The following is a 16,777-nucleotide window of genomic DNA, read 5'->3' on the forward strand; positions in this document are numbered from 1 at the left end:
GTCCCTCGACTCCGAGGATACCTAAAGCAAGGTTGCCTATAGAGATTAAAAATCATCTAGTCCCTCGAAGTTTCCTCGATAAAAGATGATTGTCTCAATTGCTAAGGTATCCTCGCATGATTCCTAAAAATATTAAATGACTATTATATCCTTCCCTTAGATTACCTGCCCTCTTTATGGCATGGGACAGTCTTATGGCGAAGGATAACTCAATGACCCTTCAATATCCAATTGAAAGACTTCCTGCCCTCTCATGGTATGGATAGACCCTTTCGCCCTGAAAAGCTAAAAGAACAAATTTCTAAACTGAGGGTAGTTGCTATTAATTGCTTGTTCTTTTTCAAATTCAAATTCAAATTCAAAAATCTTTTCCCACTTCTTTTCAAAGAAACTTTTCAAAAAGACTACGCTTATTTACAAGCTAAAGTTCTTCTTCAAAGTTTTTACTATTCACACCATACTTTTCAAACAAATCAAGTATTTTGAAAACAAAGTGAGCTAAGCAATTAAGATCCCATGGATAACCATGGATGCAAAGGGTGCTTTACACCTTCCCTTTGTATAACTTACCCCCCGAACTCAATCTTTTTAAAAGGTCTTTTTCTGTTCTTTTAGCCTTTTTATAAATTGGATAAAATAAAAGTCGGTGGCGACTCTTGCTATCCACACATTTCGATATAAAGTCAGTTCACCGTATTACACATTGTAATCAGTTGGATTAGTGGATTAAATCCTCAGTTGAGGTAAATCACTCTAAGGGGGTAGACTAGAGTAGTTTCATTAACAACGAACCAGGATAAAAATAAGTGTGTTCATTATTTTTATCTTACAAGTTTTTAAAGTCACACTTATTCAAACCCCCCCTTTCTAAGTGTTTTTCTATCCTTCAGAAATGTGAAACCATGCATCAGAAGCTACACAAGAGGTAACACATACTCAATATGTGATTAATCAATCCATAGTGTTGTTATACACTAACTATAAGCCTATGTAGAGGACATCTTGGGCTTTCCAAAAAGTCCTAGAACACTTCCATACCTAATAAATTGAGGGAGATACGCTTTGTCAAAGATGGTCAATTTTTGGTAAAATACATAAACAAATAAGGACCAAAAATGGATTTCTTGCAAATAGGCCCAATCTTTTATGATCCAAGCTTGTCTCCCAAGTCATTAAAAATCACCAAACTCAATTCCCTGATTATTTGATTTTTATTTTATTTTTATTTCATTTAAAATATCATTTAAATCAAATAATTAAGGAAAAATGCAAAAGATTTGATTTGTTTTTGTCTCCAATCAATTTCAATCACCAAATTATCCCATAATTGATTCAAAATTCGTGGCAATAGGAAGGTTGGAGAGAGATGGGCAAGACTTGAAGAATTTTTGGAAAGTTTGCATATAGTTGTAAATCAAATCTCAATCTCAAAAATTATGAAGATTGGATTGGGTTTTTTTACCTAATTCAGTCTCCCATATATACATGAGAGTTTGCAGACGTAAAAAAGAGGAAAACGTGAATGAGAACCCTAGTCAAGGCAGAAAAAAACCATGGAAAAGAGAGGGTTAGCAGTGGGATTGGGAGAACGATTCAAACTGTTCTAAGGATCAATAAGGCTTTTTCGGTGTTCCCTGAAGCGAATTCAACCTTCACAGACGTCTGCAACATCTCGCATTTTGTTCCTAGCCTTCACAGTTTGCAGGTTTTTTGTTTAATCCGATTATGCCAAACTATGCATCTTAAATGAGTTTCGATTATATGTTTGAGCTTGTATGAATTAGAGGAAGCTTTCTGGATATTTAATTGTGGTTTGGTTGCAGATTAAAGAATCCACCATTGTTAGGTTTTATGAGCTGTGTTTTAGGGCTTTGAGTCACAAGCAAAATTGGCCAAAACCGTTGCCACTGACGCATTCAGACGAGGATTCTGAGTCGAAATATGATCTTACTTGGAATTTATTTGATGTTTTTGGTGAGCTTGATGAAGGCATGTATTAGCTACGCAATATGTCATGGGTGATCTCCAGCAAAATCGTAGCAAAAAAATATAAGCAAGAGGAAGATGACGACGCCCTGCGCGCGCTGTTTGAATTCAAATAATGTTCCAGTTTTACGTTTACTCATATATTATACTATCCGTTACACTAACACTTATGACATGCAGCATGGTTGGTAGCATGTTTTGCCAATGACCCCAAACGTGTTTATATTTTTGTTTTACTATTTCAAATTTAGTTTTTTATATATAATAATTAATTTAGATTTAGTTTAGGTTTTACTCTATAAATTTAATTTAGATTTTATTTTATAATTTTAATTTAGGTTTTATTTTATAATTTTAGTTTACGATTTATTTTATAATTTTAATTTAGTTCTTTTAATTAATAATTTAAAATTAGGTTTTTTAATTTAATTTAGGTTAAACAATTTAGGCTAACTAGGTTTATTTAATCAATTGACTTTTCTTAGCAATCTTAATTAAGTGCAGTTAGGCTCAGTAATTAGTTCCCCATTAACCATTGTTAACCCATTAGGTTTTACTACTGGTAGGTGTTGCCGATTAACTGTAGGTTTAGGTTTTACCCTCAAAGTCTGTCATCAAGTTTTTTTGTCGCAAGGCTTTCTACCCTTTGGTTTTTACCGTAGGGCTTTTAAACCATGTTTTTGTTTCCTTAACTAAATTGTTTATTTGCGATTCTCTTCTCATCCTAAACTCCAGTGTATGTCGCATGTCTTTAATTTTAATTGTTTATTTTATTTAAATTTCTTTTTTTATTATTTAATTTTAAATTCTAGAAAATGTGTATAGGTCGCAATAAGTTTTCTTGTAATAGTTTAGGTTTATTTTCCTGCCCTTTAATTTCTGCATTTTATTTCTGCCTTTCCCCCAGGTTTTTGGCTATGTAATCCCCCACCCGAAGCCTTGTAATAACGTAGGAATTTTTATTTCTTGCTTTCATTTTACTGCGTGGTTAGTAACAATAGGGAGTGACAACAATTTAATGAATTTAGTTTGCCTAATACAAGATAAAAATATCCGAACTGAATCACGTGATTGGTGCACACACTCACCTTTAGGGTAATCCCTCTTATTGCTGCCTTTCGGTTAAAAATAGTCAAGTCCCTCAGATACGAGGATGTCTTAGCAAATGTTGCCTTCAATTCATAATCATCATCAAAAGATCATAAGTCCCTTCGATGTTGCCTACGAATATATGATCTTGTCCCTCGAGGTTGCCTACGATTAATGATGATAGTCCCTTTCGATTGCTAAGGTATCCTCATTGGTTGCCTAAAATGACTATTATATCCTTCCCTGAGACTTTCTACTCTCTTTATGGTATGGATAGTCTTATGGTGAATGATAACCCTCGATGACCCTTTTTAAATCCAATGAAAGGACTACCTGCCCTCTTTATGGTATGGATAGCCCTTTCAAACAAAAGCCTTAAAGAAGAGAAAATTAAATTTAGGGCAGGTGCTCTTAAATACTTGCTCTATTCAAATTCAAATCAAAAATACTTTTCCCACTCTTTTTTCAAATCAATTCAAAAAGGCTACGCTTATTTTACAAGCTAAAGTCCTTATTCAAATTCTTTTTCTATTCACACACTACACTTCAAACATTTTGAAAACAAAGTGAGCTAAGCAATTAAGAGCCCATGGATAACCATGGATACAAAAGGTGTTTACACCTTCCCTTTGTATAACTTATCCCCTGAACTCAAAGTCTTTTGAAAGGTCTTTTTCTGTTCTTTTAGCCTTTCTAAAAATTGGATAAAATAAAAGTCGGTGGCGACTCTTGCTATCCGCAACATTTCAAAAAGTCAGTTCTCCCACCGTGTTACAGTACTGTCATGTAAGCTTGAATGCCCTCTTAAAGGTAATTGCGTTCAGATGCAGTTGGCTGGGGTCAAGTTTCAGGTGGTTAAAAACGGAAATTTGAAAATCCGTGAAGGGCAGACGGAAGCCCGTCTCTCGGAAAATGACATCGTACATTGGAATCTGATTAGGCTCGAACTTGGTACATATTCACTCCTCTTCATCCGGAACGAACACACCCTAATGACTCTCAGCCACACTAGCGCCCATGAATCTGTCGACCTCAGTAAAGACGTCGGTACAATCCGAGGAAAAGAAGGACTCCGCCTACAACACATTGGCAGTCACCCACTGATCTACTGAGATCTCCTGCTTGACGGGAGGAGGAGTAGACGAGGAAGTCGATGTAGAAGAAAGTGTTACTTCGTCCATAGGTTCGACCATATTCACCTGAAAAGCAGAGGAAACAAGTGAATTAGACAGTAAATCAAATCCATCCTTCCACCGCTAATCAAGTGAAAGGGCGTAAATTGGCTAAAGGACAACGTCCTCGGCCCATACCCTTACTCGAAGAGCATACAACTAGATTTTCCGACGAAGGGACCTACAATCACAACTCAAAAAGTGGTGCTCACCATCTTCATCGAGAATGGCAAACAGAGCCCCTAGCAATTCTAGATTCCGGTTAAAGCTCCACCAAAAAACTCATGCAGTTTTCCAAGAAAGGAAGAACTCCAACTGGAATCCAAAAAGCCTTTTGCTCATAACGCTACTCACGACGGAGATGACGGCGAAACTAGGCTAAACCCTCATCGATGACGATGAAGCATATAACATCGCCACTGTGAACAACCAACACCTCACCAGAAAATAGCTAAAATCACCCTAAGCTACCCAAACCACATGCATTTCTAAGCAAAACGAAAGAAATACAATAAAATAGAGAAAATTAGAAGTTGAACTTACTTAAAATAGGTAGAAGAGACTTGGAATTCGAGAGGTTAGAGAGCCCAAGGCGGTAGCAACGACGGCGAGAACAAGCGTTGTAGGAAACTAAAGAGTTAAGATAGAAAGTGTAAAGGTTCGAATGAAGGAGAGTCCCAAGTATTTACACACATTGGAGACCCTCGCGTGATTTGCACGCCCAGGTTGGGAAGGGGAAATTCATCATTAAACCCTAAATACTAGAAGCTATACTAGCCATCATCACACATTAAATGCAACACAAGGCTCGAGGCGAGCATACACACATACGCCACCTTTCCACATTTAGCCAACTATCAATCTCCTCGTTCACCAAAACACAGTGCTCCATCACTCCATTCCGCTCGTCAAAACGACTTTATCCTCGTCATTTCTCACCTTCACTCACTTGAGTTGACCTTAAGTTATTACTTCCATGCCCGAAAACAGCGACTTAGGGGGCCCTTGTTCCACACTAGCCCAATTATCAGAATTGGCCCAATCCACTCATAAGTGGAAAATACTCCAATAAGTCTTGGTCCATACCCTTAGGCAGGTTAGGGCTACCTTTCCTTTTTACCCATCTACCGAGCACGCATTAGGGGTCCCTTTAGGACAAGGGACCATCTGAGCACGCTAACACTCTCGTCCTTGCCAACGACTAGTTCGCTCTGTCCGGATAGACGAAGACTGCTCCAACCGTCACATATATTTTGGGCCTTGGAATCGCGCCCAACCCAAAAAGATAGCGTGACCTAATCACATGCTAAGGAGAACATTATAAATAGCCCTCTTCATCTAAAGGGCATGGTATTGAAAACTCTATCTCAAACCTATACTTTATGTTGTACCTTTTCCCTCGTTCTTACTTTGGCATCGGAGTATCTTGCAGGTACAACCCTTTTTTTCTCAACCATTACCGACGATCACGCCGTTTCTGCTGGCCCACTTGTTCTGACTCTTCAAGATCAGGTTGGAATAGGCGGGGCTGAGTTAGGCTTTGCCAAGCCTGAGATTGACCTACTAAAAAATTCAAAGCCTAAGCTTGACCTGTAGCCTATCATAGGCCTATTTCTTAGGCTTAAGCCTTGTAACAACCCGATTTTTATTAGTATTTATTTTATCATATTATGTTATATTATTTGGTGTGTTAATTATTTATTTACTTGTTATGTGATATAATAATTAATTAAATTAATTGACTATGTGTGTATTGGTATTATTTATGTTTATTTGGTTAATTGAGATAATAATTGATTATATTAATTAACTTGGTATATATATTGGTGTCTATTTAATTATTGGTGTTATTTAATTTATTGAACTAAAATAGAAATAATAATAGACTATATTATATTGGGCTTATTTAATGAAGTTAGAAGTAAATATGGGGTGTTATATTTAGGCCCATTATGTTATAGTTAGTAAGGGTTAGAGAGTGAGGGAGTATCATATTTTCCATTCATTAATCTTTCACGGATAGCAAAGAGAGAGGCCGAGAAAGAGGAAAGAAAAGAGGAAAAGAAGAAAGGGAAGAACAAGAAGACGAACTAGGGTTTAGAGGAGAAATTGAAGAGGTAAGGGGATAATCCTTATTATTATGGGCTAGTATAATTTGGGTCAATGGGTAGATTAACATGTTAGGGTTGTGTTGATTAAAATCCTTGAAAAATGCTATGTTGATTTTATCATAGTATGCTGAGTTGATTAATGGAAATTGGAAATTGCTGCCACGGTAGCGACACAATATGAATCTCTCTCATTTTCCGTATTTCAAACGCTACTTCCATGTGATTAGTACCACTTTCTTTCCATTGTTATGTATTATCTTATAGTCCATTCACTGTAGCGACATATGCATAATGGAAATGAAGGAAAAGTGGACACTATATTATTTTACTCATTCCATTGTAGTTCACAGGAAGAAGTAGTGCTACATGTATTCTATTTCCTTACTGTAGCGAAATACATATTTATTGGAAAGAAATGGAAATGTGAGAGAGTAGTTTGTAGAACACAGTAGCACAAGTGAAAATAAAGAAAAAGTAGGTACCATATGTAATTTAAAGAGTCCCATTTGACCGAAATAGCTGAATTAAACAGTATAATTAGTTTTCGGAATTTGATGAAAATTTACGTGGTAACTAAGTTTAATTAGTAGATTAACGTGGTGGTGTTATTTTGTTGAAATTGTGATTTTTATGAATCGACCGAAATTGTGTTTTATTTAAATATTCTTTATAAATAAATTTAGAGTTGAAAATAAGTTGTCAGAGTTGTTTTGAGTTATTAAGATTCATACTTTTATTTGTTTTGTGAGATTTTGACATGTTTAGAGTTGTTAGTGTGTGATGTTGGTGTTTGCTTTTTCGTTGAAACTTTAACAATTCATATCTTTTGAACCGTAACTCCATTTGAGTCTCCGTTCGAAGCGTTAGAAAGCTAGCGCGGTATTCTTTTCAATAAAAATGGTCTTGAGCAATCGAATGCTAGAAAGTGGAAATGGAATAGAAATAAAAGTGAATTAAATTAATATAGTTTGATATTAATGGTTAAACTAATAATTGAATTAATTGCGATGAGTCTATTTAATTAGATTATGTTTGGACTTGGATAACTTATTCGGTTTATCGGTAAATTACAGTATTTTGAGAATTTGTCCGTAATTGTACGATCATTCTTGGTATAGTCGGCTTTATTGTGGAAGCGGTGAAACTGTGGGTTCACATGGTATTAGACGGTGATCCTTGAATGGAAATAGACGTAGATTACGTTGATCCTTAATTGCAAATATGCGTAGTGGCTTTGATCTTGTCCAGATCGGAAGCGGCTTGGATTCTAGAGTGAATTCGGAAAGCGGTAAACTATATGTTTACATTTGGTAGCTTCGATCTTGTCCGGATCTCAAGCGTGGCTAGATTCTATATGAATCGGAAGCGGTGAAACTTTGGGTCCACATTGGGTACCATATGCATTCTTAGTAATTGTACGATCATTCTTGGTATAGTCGGCTTTATTGTGGAAGCGGTGAAACTATGGGTTCACATGGTATTAGACGGTGATCCTTGAATGGAAATAGACGTAGATTACGTTGATCCTTAATTGGAAATATGCATAGTGGCTTTGATCTTGTCCAGATCGGAAGCGGCTTGGATTCTAGAGTGAATTCGGAAAGCGGTAAACTATATGTTTACATTTGGTGGCTTCGATCTTGTCCGGATCTCAAGTGTGGCTAGATTCTATATGAATCGGAAGCGGTGAAACTTTGGGTCCACATTGGGTACCACATGCATTGAGTCACATGTTTTGCATTGAGTCACATTGAGGTTATGTGATGTTTGAATATATGCATTTATGTGATTGTTATGTGTACATGAGATGTGATAATTGGATTTGGTGATGTTTGGACACATGACTTGGTAAAATATATAATTATGTGATAATTATAGTTATGTGTATTATTTGGGAATATAGTATTGGAATTTAATATTATACTCCTTGAGTTTTGATGTATGCTTGTAACATGTGAAATAAATGTTGTTTAGTATTATTTACATGGTTATATAAGTGTGATGAATTCCTATAATTGTTGATTGAATCATTGTATCTTATTATACTTTCTTCATAATGATTCGTATTCTTACCCTTATGTTTTAATGTTGCCCTTGTTTGGCGACATGTAGGTTCTTGCGATTAGTAGGTCGTATGAGATTTAGTCGGAGAGCTTCCGAGTTTGTTTAATGATTAAGTAGCGAGTCAATGCTCTGGCCATGTAATACTGGGTAGACTAGGCGTGTTGAACTCATGTTTCTATTTGGTAATGTATTATGTTACATCTTGTGAACCTGTTTATTTGGCTACTAGTTGTTTGAGAGGCTTTAAGCCAAATATCTTGATTATGGTTTATTTTATATTGAGAGTGTTATTGAGTTATGATCATGGTATGGGACATGAATCATTTAATGGAATACATGAGTATTTTAGTATTTTTCGCTGTGAATGCATATTCTGGATGAATTATGATTAAATGTTTGGTGTTATCTGAAATGACCAGGTGTGTTATGTATTGTGGATAAATGCTGTCTGTAACACCCCATAATTTCAGTTTATTAATTTAATTTGGATTTAAATTAAATAATTGGAATTTTAGTATTTTTATTTGGAATTATTTGGAAAATGATGAAATATTGACATTTGGGCCTAGAGTGGTGATTAGCAGAAGAGGGGGTGTTGACTAAGCAAGCCCATTATAATAATTATTTTATTTTTCATAAAATAAGGAATTTGGGGAAAAGAGGAAGGAGAAGCAGGAACTGAGTCTGAAGAAAGGAGAACACGTGAAAGTGAGAAGAGCCAAAGGGGAAGAGAACTTCGAAGATTCGACTCTGAGGTAAGGGGGGATTCTTCGGGTTAGTATTCCTTATGTGATTGTAGGTAGTATGATTGATTAGGATTGTTGTCTAGTTCAATCGTACGTGTCGGGTTTGGGAATTTTGTTAGGTTTTGATAATCTTGTATGAATTGGCATGATTTTGTTGATACTTGTGATATATGATGTTAATACATGTCAATAACTTGTTTGAAATGTGTAATTGTGTGAAAAACAATGATAATTGTGTGTATGTTCGTATGTACCTGAAATTGGGGTATTGGGATATGGTAAATGCTGTCAAAATGGTGATTTTTGCTGTGCAGGTACGTAGGAACCGGTTCCCATGTGGGACGAACCGGTTCCCCCTTGTAAAAACAGAGAAATATGGGTTCTGGGTAGCTGGGAACCGGTTCCCATGTAGGGACAACCCGGTTCCCCATAGTAAAAATCAGAGACGTGACTTTGAAGCTGCCAGGAACCGGTTCCCACGTAGGGACAACCCCGTTCCTGCAGCACTTTTTCTAAAAATGTTTTATCTTTGAAAACTCATAACTTTTGATCCGAGTATCCGATTTATGTGCCGTTTTGGGCGTTGTGAAGCTAGTGAGATGCTTTATCTGATGAATTGATAAAATGGGCAATAGCCAACTTTACTTTTTAAACTCGATTTAATTATTAATGAATTGAAAGATAGTATATGTATATGTGCTTATATATATGACTATTGATGCATGTTCTGTATTGGTGATGAGATTGTGATATTTATTGGGTGATGTTGGTTTATAACATGTCGTAAATGAATACATATTTTGTGATTATGTTGTTGGGTTGTTTTGATAATTGGTTACATTGTGTGCAATGATGTTAGATGTAACGATGTATGAACGTGGTGATGATTGATGAATTATGAATGTTAATATACTGTTAATATTAACATGTGAACTGTGGTGAATGTATGTGTGATATGTTTGTATGAATGCTAAGAATATATACATGCTTATTGGTGATGATTTGGTGATGATAATGAGACGATGTGTTACATCGGATTGGTGATGTTGTAAGCATGTTATATGTTGCATTCATTGGCATACATTTTTGGTGATGGATCCCGGTGATGAAAGTGGATCAAAACGGTGGGCATGATTCCCAGTGTGTGGAATCGGTGCTGGATATTTTGGTGGGCATGATTCCCAGTGTGTGGAATCGGTGCTGGATATTTTGGTGAGCATGATTCCCAGTGTGTGGAATCGGTGCTGGATATTTGGTGAGCATGATTCTCTGTGTGTGGAATCGGTGCTGGTTAAACTGTATCTCAGTGATGAGGATATCAGTTGGATGGGTATATCCCATGTATGGTACCACATGCATAGTGTCAGTTTAATCATATGCATTGGTTATAACATGATTGGATGGAATTCAGTGTTATGCCTTGGTGTGTTTATATGATTGATGTATTAAGAATATGTTGTTAATATAACTTGATCATTAGTATAATTGATGAGTTGTGGGCCGATGGCCAATATTGTTGGATTGATGTTTACTTGTTGTAATAATTCTGATTATATGTATGATTGAGTGGATGATAATTACTATGAGATTTTATTGCTTATGATTGCATAATGCTTATTAATTCGAATGAAACTCACCCTTACTTTGATGATTTCAGATTAAGGATGTAGCGGCGTCTTGATTGGGTGAAGATAGCTTATAGGCTAGCCCTTAGTCCGTGTCGAGTCATGCTCTGAATGTAACACTGGGGAACGCTAGTTTAGAGACGAGTTATTATGTCGGTCTTTGTTGTTTATAATTGTATTAGAGAACTTGCATGAATGATGATGATTATGCAATGTTATGAATTATAATCCGCTGTGTTGAACATGAATTGTATTTATGTTAAATGGTTCCTCGTGTGGCATGACAAATGACTATAGTATTTTATGTTAAAGAAGTTGTGACATCCTTGTATTTCATGTTTACTCTGAATTTTTATTATATTTTCCGTGGGGGTTTTAGAAGGGTGTTACAATAGTGGTATCAGAGCATTGTCGGTCCTTGCGACCAGAGTCTTGTTGTTAATTTCCTTTCGGTATGCGACATGTGTGTGAAACACTGTCGGTACTCAGTGTGTTCTAAATGTTTGCTTGCAGAAGTGGGATTGAAACTAGTGGGGGAGAAGTCATGCTTCTCGGATATGTCTCAGATGCAAGATGTTAGAGAGATGCGTGGGGCAGTAGTACAAGAGTGTGGAGTTATTGCTTTCTGAAGCGAAGGTGACATGGACTGAAGACCGTGGTTGTTGTTCAGTCGGAGTGTCTCGGAGTAGATGATGGTTATTTCTGAGAAATGGAATTTGGAAGTTGTGATGCCTCAAGTGCTACTGACGTACTGCGATGTTGTTGTATGAGTAGCCCTATGTAAAAGGTTGTTGTTGAAGCAGTGATTAAAAGAAGTATTGTCGTAGACCTTGTCGTAGGATTACTAGTAAGTAATTGAGATGATGGGAGAGGTTATCGATGTTGTTGAGAAAGTTTCGAAGTGCGAGTAATGCAAAGAGACGAATATGATCTCAAGGATAAGAAGGTTGATGATGGCGTACACGAATTTGGTTTCAGGATGTTGCAGAAATCGAACTTCAGCGATGAAATGTGTTGTTTAAGTTATAAGAAGTTTGGAAGCGAAGAGATGTGATAAGATGATGTTAATAATGAGATTAATTTGAAGAGGATGAGTTCTGGAGCAGAATTTTCGTAAGCAAATCGCAGGAAGATTGCTGAATCGTTATGAAACTTCGAAAATTCATAACTGGAGTTCTGGACATCCGATTTGAGTTCCGTTTGAAGCGTCGGAAAGCTAACGAGATGAACCTTGTTATAAAAATGGTTGCAGCAGCTGTAACATATTTAATTGTGTTAGGATGATGTTAGAAAGAGGTGAAGTTACGGTTACACTTGTCCTTAGAACTAGATTGTTCGTTGGTGCGGCATGGGATGTCAGTGTCAGAGTTAAACAGAATAAAGGAATAATGAGGAGGCTTGTTGAGAAGCAATCTTAGAGATTAAATGTGCCAATTGAGAAGTTTTGGAGATGTCGTATAGAGTTTCGTTGCATGGTATCGGTATTGTATCTTGGGTAACGGTTGGAAACATTCATATCTTGAACTTTGAGTATCGGATTAGGGTGTCGTTTGAGACTACGAAGAGGTGAGATTATGTTATAACTTGTGGAAGAGTTATAAATACAGTAGAGTGATCCTATGAGGAGATATTATGATGTTGGATAAAGAAGCCTAGACCAGTGTTGAAATAGGAATGCTTATTACCGCGATTGTTCGGAACGAAGTCGAGTAGAATATGTCCTTAATAAATAAGCGGATAAAGATGATTTAAATATTGATGGATTTGAGTGATGAAGGAATCAGTAGAAAAAGTGAAATAGACTTTGGAACCATTTGTGGTATATTGTGATGCGTCGTTGATGGGTTTGGATGGTGTATTGATGTAAAACCAGTAAGTAGTAACTTATGCGTCGAGACGATTGAAAGCGCAGGAAAGGAATTATCTGACTCATGATTTAGAATTGGCAGCCATGGTTTGTTTGAAGTTGCAGTAACATTATTGGTATGGTTCGAGGTTGCCTCTAAAAATGTCGATGCTGATGGTGAAAGAGTTGGATTTAATTGAACAATTCAGAGAATTAAGTTTGGTATGTGAAAGTGCTCCTAATAATGTTAGATTGGGTATACTGAAACTGACTAATGGTATTCCTGACGAGAATAGAGAAAGTCAGAAAGCTGATGTTGAGTTGATCGATAAGTCGACCTTGGATTACAAAGGTAAAGACGGCGAATTCAGAATTAACGAGGATGGTGTAATGAGGTCTAGAAGTCGCGTTTGCGTTCAAGATGCTACCGGGTTGAGAATTCTAGAAGAAGGACACCGTAGAGAATTAGACAATGTTAATGAGTTGAGTATAAACTCAGGAAGGACACTATTATGTAGTAACAACGGTTTATGCTTAAACATGATTGTCGGCTATCTATTGACAAATTGAGGACTTGATCACCCTTAATCTCTTGTTGATAGTAGGCGGAGTCATATAGATAGTATGAGATTGCTTGTTACCTTAATGGTATAAGATGTGGTGAAGGTTGAGAGGTGAGAATAACCACTCACCATATTGTGGGAACTTATGAGGAAGTGAATATGAAGGAGTGCAAAGTATTGGACGGTGACTTAAGACGAGTAGTCGTAGTCGTACAGCGAAAGTATGATGTAAAGTGGTGTTATGAGTGCTACTCGTGAGTAGTGAGAATTAATATGTCGGGGTTCTACATGGAGAATATGTGTTTATCTATATGTTGGGTTTAGAATCTCGTGGACGTGAGGATGTCGTGCCAAAGGATTATGACCTTTTGAATAATTGCCGAGATGATGGATATCCTATTATGGTTGAATGTAGTTAATGAGTATGTGTTCGAAGAATGTTAAGACAACGAGTTGATACTATGTAATGCCATAATAATTTTGTACTGTTGTAAGGTGTTATGTAAATTTATGAATATAATGTGGAATTATACTCTGCGAAGGACGAAGTTAATCTGATTCTTAGTGGAGAGTGGGACTCAATTGAGCTACCTTGTAAGCAATGGTATATTGAGGATAATGAGCTATGTAATTATAACTACTGATGTGTGCTTGTTCCGATAGTGGGAATGTTTTTAATAGATGAAGTAACTCGGGAATTTGCTTTGAGTAAGTGTAAGTATTACTTTATCGCTCAATTGCAAGAGTGTGCCTAAGGTTGGTACGTGAGTAAATGGAATCCATTACTACAGTGTTGATCAGTTGCGATCATACCATGGATTATGTAATTGTATTATTCAGTTGTTGAGTGTATTGTATGGATCGTACCTCGAAGTTTCATTGTCGTTAATCGTTGGAGTATAGCGAGTGGTATACCCTGGGATGGTCAGATGCGAAGTAAGGGCGGAGATTGAATGCATGAGATATGCTGGTGTTGGTTATGTCAGATGAATTTTGAGACTCGACTAAGAAGGTGTTAACGGAGAATGGGAGAGAGTCAAATGAAGTACTCTTATCTGGGACTTTACTTGAAGTATGTTTTCGAGGACGAAAACTCTTTTAGTGGGGGAGAGTTGTAACACCCCATAATTTCAGTTTATTAATTTAATTTGGATTTAAATTAAATAATTGGAATTTTAGTATTTTTATTTGGAATTATTTGGAAAATGATGAAATATTGACATTTGGGCCTAGAGTGGTGATTAGCAGAAGAGGGGGTGTTGACTAAGCAAGCCCATTATAATAATTATTTTATTTTTCATAAAATAAGGAATTTGGGGAAAAGAGGAAGGAGAAGCAGGAACTGAGTCTGAAGAAAGGAGAACACGTGAAAGTGAGAAGAGCCAAAGGGGAAGAGAACTTCGAAGATTCGACTCTGAGGTAAGGGGGGATTCTTCGGGTTAGTATTCCTTATGTGATTGTAGGTAGTATGATTGATTAGGATTGTTGTCTAGTTCAATCGTACGTGTCGGGTTTGGGAATTTTGTTAGGTTTTGATAATCTTGTATGAATTGGCATGATTTTGTTGATACTTGTGATATATGATGTTAATACATGTCAATAACTTGTTTGAAATGTGTAATTGTGTGAAAAACAATGATAATTGTGTGTATGTTCGTATGTACCTGAAATTGGGGTATTGGGATATGGTAAATGCTGTCAAAATGGTGATTTTTGCTGTGCAGGTACGTAGGAACCGGTTCCCATGTGGGACGAACCGGTTCCCCCTTGTAAAAACAGAGAAATATGGGTTCTGGGTAGCTGGGAACCGGTTCCCATGTAGGGACAACCCGGTTCCCCATAGTAAAAATCAGAGACGTGACTTTGAAGCTGCCAGGAACCGGTTCCCACGTAGGGACAACCCCGTTCCTGCAGCACTTTTTCTAAAAATGTTTTATCTTTGAAAACTCATAACTTTTGATCCGAGTATCCGATTTATGTGCCGTTTTGGGCGTTGTGAAGCTAGTGAGATGCTTTATCTGATGAATTGATAAAATGGGCAATAGCCAACTTTACTTTTTAAACTCGATTTAATTATTAATGAATTGAAAGATAGTATATGTATATGTGCTTATATATATGACTATTGATGCATGTTCTGTATTGGTGATGAGATTGTGATATTTATTGGGTGATGTTGGTTTATAACATGTCGTAAATGAATACATATTTTGTGATTATGTTGTTGGGTTGTTTTGATAATTGGTTACATTGTGTGCAATGATGTTAGATGTAACGATGTATGAACGTGGTGATGATTGATGAATTATGAATGTTAATATACTGTTAATATTAACATGTGAACTGTGGTGAATGTATGTGTGATATGTTTGTATGAATGCTAAGAATATATACATGCTTATTGGTGATGATTTGGTGATGATAATGAGACGATGTGTTACATCGGATTGGTGATGTTGTAAGCATGTTATATGTTGCATTCATTGGCATACATTTTTGGTGATGGATCCCGGTGATGAAAGTGGATCAAAACGGTGGGCATGATTCCCAGTGTGTGGAATCGGTGCTGGATATTTTGGTGGGCATGATTCCCAGTGTGTGGAATCGGTGCTGGATATTTTGGTGAGCATGATTCCCAGTGTGTGGAATCGGTGCTGGATATTTGGTGAGCATGATTCTCTGTGTGTGGAATCGGTGCTGGTTAAACTGTATCTCAGTGATGAGGATATCAGTTGGATGGGTATATCCCATGTATGGTACCACATGCATAGTGTCAGTTTAATCATATGCATTGGTTATAACATGATTGGATGGAATTCAGTGTTATGCCTTGGTGTGTTTATATGATTGATGTATTAAGAATATGTTGTTAATATAACTTGATCATTAGTATAATTGATGAGTTGTGGGCCGATGGCCAATATTGTTGGATTGATGTTTACTTGTTGTAATAATTCTGATTATATGTATGATTGAGTGGATGATAATTACTATGAGATTTTATTGCTTATGATTGCATAATGCTTATTAATTCGAATGAAACTCACCCTTACTTTGATGATTTCAGATTAAGGATGTAGCGGCGTCTTGATTGGGTGAAGATAGCTTATAGGCTAGCCCTTAGTCCGTGTCGAGTCATGCTCTGAATGTAACACTGGGGAACGCTAGTTTAGAGACGAGTTATTATGTCGGTCTTTGTTGTTTATAATTGTATTAGAGAACTTGCATGAATGATGATGATTATGCAATGTTATGAATTATAATCCGCTGTGTTGAACATGAATTGTATTTATGTTAAATGGTTCCTCGTGTGGCATGACAAATGACTATAGTATTTTATGTTAAAGAAGTTGTGACATCCTTGTATTTCATGTTTACTCTGAATTTTTATTATATTTTCCGTGGGGGTTTTAGAAGGGTGTTACACTGTCGGTTTTTAAAAACTTGTAGTTTTTGAAAACATCGATGTGACGCCTTTTTGAATTATATGCATGCTTATTCTCTCTGATTTTACGATAAATATTTTGGGATATAAACGGGGTGTTACATTAATGGTATCAGAGCATGGTCGACCA

General features: G+C 36.5%; 2 long non-coding RNA genes across 2 annotated transcripts; both read left to right on the top strand.

The window, feature by feature from the left end:
• Nucleotides 1–8,927: 8,927 nt before the first annotated feature.
• LOC131636520 (uncharacterized) lies at nt 8,928–11,114 on the top strand. Its single transcript, XR_009294111.1, has 2 exons — nt 8,928–9,177; nt 10,826–11,114. It is a non-coding gene; the product is annotated as an uncharacterized LOC131636520 (long non-coding RNA).
• A 1,304-nt stretch (nt 11,115–12,418) lies between these two features.
• On the top strand, nt 12,419–16,558 carry LOC131636519 (uncharacterized). Its single transcript, XR_009294110.1, has 2 exons — nt 12,419–14,621; nt 16,270–16,558. It is a non-coding gene; the product is annotated as an uncharacterized LOC131636519 (long non-coding RNA).
• The last annotated feature ends 219 nt before the right edge of the window (nt 16,559–16,777 follow it).

The sequence above is a fragment of the Vicia villosa genome, unplaced genomic scaffold (assembly GCF_029867415.1).
Source record: "Vicia villosa cultivar HV-30 ecotype Madison, WI unplaced genomic scaffold, Vvil1.0 ctg.001763F_1_1, whole genome shotgun sequence".
Classification (NCBI taxonomy): domain Eukaryota; kingdom Viridiplantae; phylum Streptophyta; class Magnoliopsida; order Fabales; family Fabaceae; genus Vicia; species Vicia villosa.